The sequence below is a fragment of the Lycium barbarum genome, chromosome 2 (assembly GCF_019175385.1).
Source record: "Lycium barbarum isolate Lr01 chromosome 2, ASM1917538v2, whole genome shotgun sequence".
Classification (NCBI taxonomy): domain Eukaryota; kingdom Viridiplantae; phylum Streptophyta; class Magnoliopsida; order Solanales; family Solanaceae; genus Lycium; species Lycium barbarum.
In genome coordinates this window covers 150378786-150390113 of record NC_083338.1, presented here as the reverse complement: position 1 = coordinate 150390113, position 11328 = coordinate 150378786, and the positions used below count along the sequence as shown (strand labels likewise).

The window sequence follows — 11328 nt, the reverse complement described above, 5'->3', positions numbered from 1 at the left end:
CATCCCTATCATCTGAATCATAGTGAATTAAGCTTACAGAATTTTCTTTAGAAAAAAAAAAGAAGGGAATGAACCGAAAAATAAATAGAAAGTAAATAAGAACGAAAAAATCGAAACAAAGTCAAAAGATTCTTTTTTTTTTTTTTAATTTTAGTATATTCTCTATTTGAAAATTGAAGTTGGCATTGTACCTTCTCCTTGAGCGTAGAAATTTTAGGATCAAGAAAATCAATCCAATAAAAAAAATGCAGCAAATAGAACTTTTGTGGAAAAAAAATCATGATTGCAAAGATAGAGAAGTTTACCAAAAAATATAACTAATATAAATATGTTAAGAGAGGGAAGATTTGATAAATAAATACGAATAATACCCGGCAGGACACCTATTTGCTAAAAGCAACTAAAGTCGATTACACTTTCATAATGACACTAGTGTAATTGTACATCATGCCATAGTCTTTATATATACCTACTTGATAAAGACTTCTATTGGTAGTATTTTTTACTTCTCGCTTTGTCTCAATTTATGTAAAAGTACTTGTTTGGGCACAATATTTAAGGAAAACTTGTTTTTGGAAAGTCGTGGCCTAAGATAAGCTATAGAAATTTTAGTGACCATAAATCATTTGCTTAAAAATTTCTTAAATTATAACTACTCTCTATTACGGTACACAACTTCTAAAACAAATTACCATAACTCTTTACTTGCATCAACTTGACAATAGTACTGATAACCCCTTGAACACTTTCTTGATCTTGATAGTTACACTCTAGATAGACAATAGCTTTAGTATTGTATGCAGACCTTTTACCCCAATTGTACTTCGTCCATTTTTCTCTTAAATTCCTATCAATTATTAGCTCCCAACCTGGTATTCAATTAGGGGCCCGAACAAGCCAGATTGTATTTTTGGTAGATCGGCCCTGCTTGATCTGGCCCCTTGACACCCATACTTTACCGTAACAAATGAATAAACTATTCAAACTTAGTAGGCGTTTGGTCATTAAAACCAACTATTTTCGCTTTATTTATATTTGAAATTTTAAAGTTAGAGTTGAAAATGGAATTGTGTTTAGTTATAGTTTTTGCAAAGAATATTTAGTTGTTTGAATCTATAGAAAGTGAAAACAGGGTTTTAGGTGTTTTTCAAATACACTCATTTGGAATTTTCATGGCCAAATGCTGATTTTCAAATAAAGTGAAAAAGTTCTGGGAAAAAGTGAAAAATTCTTATGGCAAAAATTAGGCAGTAGTCTAAAAGGTCCATGAGTTGCAAGAAAAATAAAAGAGAGTCATTTTCTAAGTAGTTGTTCCAAAAAGGGACAACCAACGAAAATTTCACATATGTTTCTTATTTTGCCTTACAAGACTGCACATATCGAAGGAGGAAAATCTCAAAGATGTAGGTTTTCGTGACAGAATTAAGATTTTAAATGGAATATGTCTAAGTAAGAAAAACTAAGATATATTTTTTTTAATCTGCATTCGCAAATCTTACTATTCAGTAGATAAAGGCAAGTGTTCTATTACTAATGACAGGTAAAAATAATTCATTATCCAAATTCTATTTATTATTTATTAAATAGAGTTTGGTATAATTTAAGGACCCCTTTTTTTCCAGTAAACTGAAATTCTTACAAAAAAAGGTTACACCATATTCTGAAATTTTGTAAGATATTGCAAACTTTAGCCACAGTTTAGCGTTGTCTTGAGTGGTAATTTAGAAAGGCCATTTTGAATAATGCTTACAAATTGGGACAAATTCTAAATGATGGTTAAAAAAAAAAGGAATATTTGTGTAAATCAAAATGTGCACAATTTCGAGATGGGCCTACTAAACCAAATGAATATGACATCTTGGGCCATTCAGGAGACCCAAAAATTCCGTTGAGCCTTGTGACGACCCAATTTCACAAGTTGCACGGGCACCTACCTAACTCACCTTGGTAGGCGAACCCTTAACCCAATATTCACAAACACAGTATAAATAGCAGAAGAAGATAGTAACGTAAGTCTGACATATAAATATATATAAGAAGTGTGGAAGTAAATCAAAAACCACTCCAGTATCTGGTCTGGTCATACAAGAGCATCTAACTAAAATCTATAAGTCTTGAAGTAATAATAATACATCAATAATCTCAATAATCTCTTCGAATAGCACAGTAAGACATAATAGAAAAGAGTCTTCAGGTAGCAAAGCGTCCACATGCTCACACCAACAGACTCGAATCAGCAGCCTTGAACTCTCAGCCACGAGGGGTAGACGTCGATCCCACGTGAGACTCTGCATTCATTAAAGAATACAACAAGTGTAGGTCAGTACAAACAACACGTACTGGTAGGTATCATAGGTCAACTAAAATTAGCTAACATATATCAAGGCAATAAAGTAAGATAAACAAGTATCAACAAGGTCTAAGTCAACACGAGCTAGTAACCAAGTACAAGTCATCACCTATGTTATAGCATCTAAACCTAACTGTGCTAAGTCTCAGTACATCCAATCTGAATCTGTATATCACAACTATATCACAAGAATATCTCATCAAACCAAAGGTACAATGCAATGCAATAATGTATGAAATATGGATGCAATGCATATGTCTCGTGATATATGGATGCAACTATATCACTAAGATTAGCTAATATATATCAAGGCAATAAAGTAAGACAAACAGGTAAATCAACAAGGTATAAGTCAACACGAGCCAGTAACCAAGTACAAGTCATCACCTATGTTATTGCATCTAAACCCAATTGTACCAAGTCTCAGTACATCCAATCCGAATTTGTATATCACAACTATATCACAAGAATATCTCATGAAGCTAAAGGTACAATGCAATACAATAATGTATGAAATATGGATGCAATGCATATGCACCGATACACATGTACTCCGATGATAGAACATCATATCTCGGCAGCACAACCTATGGGGGACCCGCGAAGTCCATGTACCAATCCTCATGATTCCGGCAAAGATCTCGGCAATCGCTACTAGCACTCATACCTCGATTCTGGAATAAACATCGGACATTGATCCTCACGTCACTCTCATCCAACTGAGCCCAGCTCATAACAGTGTGTTTCCTTGTATATCATCAACATATCAACAATATATCATGAAGGATGAGAATGCATGCAATATATAAATTCAATATCCATAATCAAATCAATCTCAATAGTACCACACATGGGCACACCAACAATATTAATAAAAAGGCTACACAATAAGCCACAATAAAATCACAATCCTCGTCTCAAAATAGGAACAAGTAAGGTGCTACAATATTATCATCAAGATATATCACTAGTCACCAATATCTACTATCTCCACGTGGCAACGAGCAAACAACAAATAGAACAAGATAACTCACAACGCAACAGGGTGGCTAGTTCCAAATCACACAACAAGGCCCAACCTAAGACAATATCCAATCCAACTTCAAGCCCGAATGTCACGACCCAACCCCGTAGGCCGTGACTAGTGTCTGCACTGGACACCCATACGTACCCAGCAACCAAACTAGCATATAAACAGAATATACAGATATAGACGGCGAACAGCGTTACTAATTACCACAGATAAACAGATATAACGCGAGGAAGCCGATAAGGCTATCGCAGAACATATCAACCCAACACATATACACAACCCACATGTATGTCTACAGACCTCTACGAATAGTAGCAGAAACATAAGACGGGACAGGGCCCTGTCATACCCCTGAATAACACATATATGTACAATAGAAAAAATCTATACCAAAAGGTAGGCTCCGGACAAGAGAGCACTCCAAGACAGCTGAGTAAAATCCTAAGCGGACGGGTCAGCAAATCGAGCGTCTGTACCTGCGTGGCATGAAACGCACCCCCCCCCCGGAAGAAAGGGGGTCAGTACGGAATATGTACTGAATATGTAAGTCCTGAAGTACAGTAATAAAATCATAATCGAAATCGAATGTACAGAAAGTGAGCGTAATGCCCAAAATGTCAAATGCATATTTGCAAAACATAGATGGTGTATGCGAAATCATATGCCATATCCGGCCCCATTAAGGGACTAAGTGAACAGAACGTGGTCGCCACCCCATCACTGGCGCCACAACACAACATAACTCCAGAGAAGGGAATAGCTCCGTAACATATCATAACATATCAGATGGCCATATCATGTCATATCATCAAATATCAGAATGTAGGTACATGGCACAGCATAACTCCAAAACCCATGTACATGTCATACCTTCCCCCTCACATCGGGGAACGGCGAACAATGCAGAGGAATACGCGTGATAACATATCCTGGCCCGGGCTCAGTGAAAGAAGCATTAAGGCATCCACGAGTGAAGTAGTGGGAAACTAAATGCAATATAAAACATAATACATTTACAAAGGCTCGATGGGACATCTCGAATAACAAATCATAATAGTGAAATCGGACGATAATCTTAGTGTGTGTAGTTCGGATGTCACAATAGATTACGTAAAAATAATTTTTCTAGGATCGTTTCCATGTTCCAAAACAGTTTATAAGACTCAGCGGAATATTTACAACAATTGTCATTTAGTAGTTAGACGAGTAGTTAAAATGTTTCCTTTAAAATCGTTCGAAAATAAGTCAATACACAATAGGAGAGGAATCGGGGAAAGTGGGCCCGCCTCGGGTCAAATGAGGTAGCGTACACAATTTACGTACGTTACATTTCATGACGTCACTTGTGAGAGTTTTAAGGTAGTCGGGTCCTATTTATGCAAGTTCTAGATGTTTAGGCAATACTTCCAACTATTCATAAAATATTTAATTCAATTCTACTGAATGAAAAAGGGGCAAATTTAGGCGCGAATTCTTAAGAGTAGAGTCGTCCCCGAGGCTCGTATCCAAACCTATTATGTCTAAGACATGCCAAGAGAAGGAAAGGTAAAGCTTTACATACCTTATTCGCTCCTTACGCCTCTCCAAACTCAATTCCTGTTTCCTCCAAAATCTACAATTGGTCACAATTACCAAATATCAATTACAAGCCTTTAGGAATTCAATCTTAACTCATACTTGTCTACAGAAATTTGGGCAGCATCTCCCCTATACATACAGCATCCCCGAGATTTAACTCGGCTCCAAATGTCAACAACCATACCAACAACAATACCAACAACATCAACAATCGAATTAAAATGCATTCTAGCATGAATAGTATTCTTTCTACATAGTGCGACAACTTCCAATCTAACTTCGCACTTCCAAACCAATATCAATGTTTTCATATTCATTTACTAATCAAGATCATTCCAATACAATTCGGAAGCATTTCATATCATTCTATGAAATATTTACAAAATATACAAAAATTCCACCAAAACCATAATTCATCCGAAACCTCTAATCTTCGACATAAATATTCATAACACATTTTCATCTTCCAATTTCCTAATCCAAAAATAGGGGGTATTATAGCTTGGACCGTATTTCATCAAATAAATTTCGATCCTCGACAAAACTTATTTTCTTAGATTTGTTTAACTTCAAATCCTTACGGTACATGTGTACCATCAATTTAACCACCTATAAGCTTGGGGGATAACCTCGTGTCCGTTACTAATATCATTTAACTCGCACGCTTTCCGACGTACGAAAATACAGGATGTTACATCCTTCCCCCCTTTAGAACATTCGTCCGCGAATGTTAAACAAGTCCTATATAAGTATACTGGTTATGGTGGCCCCATGACGAAGCAATTACTCTTCTATCATGCCGTGTCTCTCCTTGCTTAACTTAATACCACTGTCCTCCTGACATCAGTTAGTATTGAATTTCCAAGGAAAGTGGTCATAATTTGGCTACTCCCATAATAATCCAATCATAATCATTCACCCCCATAATTAATTTCGTAGTTCCCGTCTCACAATTTAATTATGACCTGGATGAATTTAAATATATTTAGTAAAGGGGAATTCTTACCTCATATACCAAGAATTATTCTGCTTCAATCTTAATTCATTTCCAACAGATCTCTGGTTTGCTTGAAGATTTTGATTTGTATTCTTTGATAGCATTAGAATTTGTTCTTGGAGCTCTTAACGGAAAAAAAATGTGAGAAGCTACAGATTGTTTTTGCAAATTTTCCATGTAAAGGATAAGAAAAAGGTTCATATAATCACTAATAATGCTTATTCATCTTGGATCCACTTAAAATATAAAAATTCCACAGTGATAAGACCAAAACGTGGAAACATGGCATGCTTTAGTAATCAATTTCCAACCTTGTTGTCCCTTCACTTTGAGAATTTGTGGATTATTTGTGGGAAAAATCTGACCATATTGGTCCCATCAACAATGAAATGGTAAGATCATATATGTAGAGATTTAAATGGGCCCACATAATTGACACTTTCATGGTTACAAAGCATTCTCTTCCAAACGTGTCCACTAAATAAATTAACACCTAACAATAATTATATATTGATATAAACATCATGATGCCACGTGGATTTACACTCATCCACTTTGTCTCCCATAATAATTTGGTAATTAATTATTCATCCCCATTTAACCCGTTACACACATAATTAATCTCATGATCTCAATTTACTTAAATAATGAATCACTTCTAACACACTTCGTGTACTCATTATCATAATCATGTGTTGTAACATTAGTCCATAGCCACTTAATGCACACATCAATATTATCTCCAATCATCATCGGCATACTTTTCTGTCTTAAATTATGGGACCTCATTGTCACATGTCGATAACTTACAGGGCATTTGTCCAATTAATATTTATCTCACAGTTTTAATTAATTTCTAGGAAAATTTTGGCAGAGTTTCCTCTGTATTTCTTACTATCTCAAAACCTGCACGCAGGAAATACCAACAATGCCTCACAGGGCCAACATATATACGCATATATCGTATCATATCATAGCCACACAGGGCTCCCAATTTCCAAAAAAAGTATAAGGGTATCGGGACTTACCTCACATATTACACCTCGAGGCGTACCTGATCCTTTAACGATCTGTCCTGTTATACCTTCCTATCCACCTTCTTTTTCATCCTTCAACTTTACATTTCAATCATATTCCAATATTCTTACTTTATCCGACATGGCTCTTTCGCACCGTAACTTACCTGTGTACCTTGTAACTGCCAATATCATCGGTCGCTTTCTTCTGTCGATATCGTTCTTCAGCTGAAATCAAAAATTAGTATAAGGAATTTCATTTCCTATGGCTGGGCTCTATCGCACGATCTTAGATATGAAAGAAAGGTAACATCCTAAATGTCCTGTAGCCTCCTGTTTATAGATGTGGTGCACAACACACCGATAAACAAGACTCTACTAGACACGGCCTGTAGACATTCCGAGGACAAACTGCTCTGATACCACTTTTGTCACGACCCAACCCTGTAGGCCGTGACTAGTGTCTGCACTGGACACCCATACGTACCCAGCAACCAAACTAGCATATAAACAGAATATACAGATATAGACGACGAACAACGTTACTAATTACCACAGATAAACATATATAACACGGAGAAGCCGATAAGGCTATCGCAGAACATATCAACCCAAAACATATACACAACCCACATGTATGTCTATAGACCTCTACGAATAGTAGCAGAAACATAAGACGGGACAGGGCCCCGTCATACCCCTGAATAACACATATATGTACAATATAAAAACTCTATACCAAAAGGTAGGCTCCGGACAAGAGAGCACTCCAAGACAACTGAGTAAAATCCTAAGCGGACGGGTCAGCAAATCGGGCGTCTGTACCTGCGTGGCATGAAACGCACCCCCCCCCCCCCCCGAAGAAAGGGGGTTAGTACGGAATATGTACTTAATATGTAAAGCCTGAAGTACAGTAATAAAATCATAATCGAAATTGAATGTACAGAAAGTGAGCGTAATGCCCAAAATGTCAAATGCATATTTGCAAAACACAGATGGTGTATGCGAAATCATATGCCATATCCGGCCCCATTAAGGGACTAAGTGAACAGAACGTAGTCGCCACCCCATCACTGGCGCCACAACACAACATAACTCCAGAGAAGGGAATAGCTCTGTAACATATCATAACATATCAGATGGCCATATCATGTCATATCATCAAATATCAGAATGTACGTACATGGCACAGCATAACTCCAAAACCCATGTACATGTCATACCTGCCCCCTCACATCGGGGCACGGCGAACAATGCAGAGGAATACGCGTGATAACATATCCTGGCCCGGGCTCAGTGAAAGAAGCATTAAGGCATCCACGAGTGAAGTAGTGGGAAACTAAATGCAATATAAAACATAATACATTTACAAAGGCTCGATGGGACATCTCGAATAACAAATCATAATAGTGAAATCGGACGATAATCTTAGTGTGTGTAGTTCGGATGTCACAATAGATTACGTAAAAATAATTTTTCTGGGATCGTTTCCATGTTCCAAAACAGTTTATAAGACTCAGCGGAATATTTACAACAATTGTCATTTAGTAGTTAGACGAGTAGTTAAAATGTTTCCTTTAAAATCGTTCGAAAATAAGTCAATACACAATAGGAGAGGAATCGGGGAAAGTGGGCCCGCCTCGGGTCAAATGAGGTAGCGTACACAATTTACGTACGTTACATTTCATGACGTCACTTGTGAGAGTTTTAAGGTAGTCGGGTCCTATTTATGCAAGTTCTAGATGTTTAGGCAATACTTCCAACTATTCATAAAATATTTAATTCAATTCTACTGAATGAAAAAAGGGGCAAATTTAGGCGCGAATTCTTAAGAGTAGAGTCGTCCCCGAGGCTCGTATCCAAACCTATTATGTCTAAGACATGCCAAGAGAAGGAAAGGTAAAGCTTTACATACCTTATTCACTCCTTACGCCTCTCCAAACTCAATTCCCGTTTCCTCCAAAATCTACAATTGGTCACAATTACCAAATATCAATTACAAGCCTTTAGGAATTCAATCTTAACTCATACTTGTCTACAGAAATTTAGGCAGCATCTCCCCTATACATACAGCATCCCCGAGATTTAACTCGGCTCCAAATGTCAACAACCATACCAACAAACAATACCAACAACATCAACAATCGAATTAAAACGCATTCTAGCATGAATAGTATTCTTTCTACATAGTGCGACAACTTCCAATCTAACTTCGCACTTCCAAACCAATATCAATGTTTTCATATTCATTTACTAATCAAGATCATTCCAATACAATTCGGAAGCATTTCATATCATTCTATGAAATATTTACAAAATATACAAAAATTCCACCAAAACCATAATTCATCCGAAACCTCTAATCTTCGACATAAATATTCATAACACATTTTCATCTTCCAATTTCATTAACAATAATCATAATTCGCACCTTAACAATTTCATTTTCATCATTATATAAATCTACCATAAAATCACCAAACTTCCCATAACAACTTACCAACCAATCTTTCATGTCAATATGGACTAGCATCCTTCCAAATTCACCAATCAACATAATAATTCACATTTAGAACTCCATTTCCATAATTACATAAAAATTACATTAAAATCACATAAGTTCCTATAATCATTTTCAACAATTTTTCATGCCAACTTGAACCATTTTTCTTCCATTTCCATCACAAGGCTTCAACAACACAATTAACATAACAAATAAAATTTTAATAATCCCTCTTCACCAACACTATTTTCGGCCACACATGCACATACCCATAACACACAATTTTCACACTTTACATTCCTTTCCACATTCTACAACACATATATATATATATTTCTTTCAAGCCAAAAGGAATAAAATCTTACCTTTTTCTTCTTTTGTTTTTCTCCTTCTCTTATTTCTTGAATCTTCTTCCACCTTAGTCTTGAACAACTGTACCCAGTTCGTTCTATTATGAGCTTACTGCAACCAAAAGACTACAATAACTTAATTGAAATGGGACGTGAGGTTGCTGCCTTTGCTTCCATCAAATGAATTGTTTCCCATGGTTAAATCAAATGGTTGTTGAATGTTTGTTTGGCTCTTCATAATGAATCTTCAAAGAAAAACGTCGTTGTACCCTTTTTTTTTTTTGCTTCCAAATTGAATCCCAACGTGAAATGAAATGGTGTTCATTTGGATCCTTCAGGTGAATTCTTTTCCAAAGTTAAGAATGGTTGCTGCCCACAAATATATTCACTTTAGTGATATAGGAAATGTTTACATTCTTTTAGTGGACCGTGGGTCCCACTCTTAAAGATAAACTTCCAAAAGAAGACTTCCCTAAAATGCCACATAGCAATATATATAATTTGTCATCCAAGGTGCTGCCACGTTAGGGGGTGACACCCAAAACAATTCACCCACTTAATCCATAATTAAATAATTAACTTCCCACTAAGTTCATCAATTAACCATTTACGCATAATTAATTTTTTAATCTCAATTCACTTAAATAATGATCATTTTAAGCACACTTTATATACTCGTTATCATAATCATGTGGTATAGCACTAGCCCATATCCTTGTTTGCACCACATAAAATATTATTTTCAACTATCATCGTCATACTCTCCCATCTTAAATCATTTCGGGACTTCATTCTTGTATACACCGAGTTTTTGATTTTCATGCTTGAATGTGACTAAATCTTCCAACCTCGAGTAAATTTTCTCATATTGGACGGTCTAATTTCCTAATCCAAAAATACGGGGTATTATAGCTTGGACCGTATTTCATCAAATAAATTTCGATCCTCGACAAAACTTATTTTCTTAGATTTGTTTAACTTCAAATCCTTACGGTACATGTGTACCATCACTTTAACCACCTATAAGCTTGGGGGATAACCTCGTGTCCGTTACTAATATCATTTAACTCGCACGCTTTCCGACGTACGAAAATACGGGATGTTACACCGAAGGTTTACGTGCGTTCTCCGACAATATCGTCAAAATATATGCTTCGTTAATCAAAGTCTCACCATAGGGTAAACTGTAACCTACCTAGAAGGCCGAACATCAAAGTCTCTACCAATCACACTTTAGTCTTTCCTTTCCTTTGATCCTCGCGATAATGGAAGTCTAATCATATCTGAAATATGGAATTAGAATAAAAAAGAGACATCAGTTAACCCTTAATTCTATTCAAAACCCAGATCTCAACCTATGGAATGGGTATTATGAACTAGGAAGATGAAATAATGAATCTATAGGTCTCAACATGAAATTAATGTTCTAGGTAATCAATTCCCATCAATTATAAGCTAAAAGAACTAACAAATTACTTAAATTCCGATTCTAGGTAAAGCC

The 11328-nt window shown here is 36.1% G+C and overlaps 1 long non-coding RNA gene across 1 annotated transcript; it reads right to left on the bottom strand.

Annotated features, from left to right (window-relative positions):
• Positions 1-2021: 2021 nt before the first annotated feature.
• On the bottom strand, positions 2022-10315 carry LOC132623839 (uncharacterized). The gene is made up of 3 exons (XR_009576444.1): positions 9843-10315; positions 3774-8940; positions 2022-2288 (listed from the first exon to the last, which is right to left on the bottom strand). It is a non-coding gene; the product is annotated as an uncharacterized LOC132623839 (long non-coding RNA).
• Between the last annotated feature and the right edge of the window lie 1013 nt (positions 10316-11328).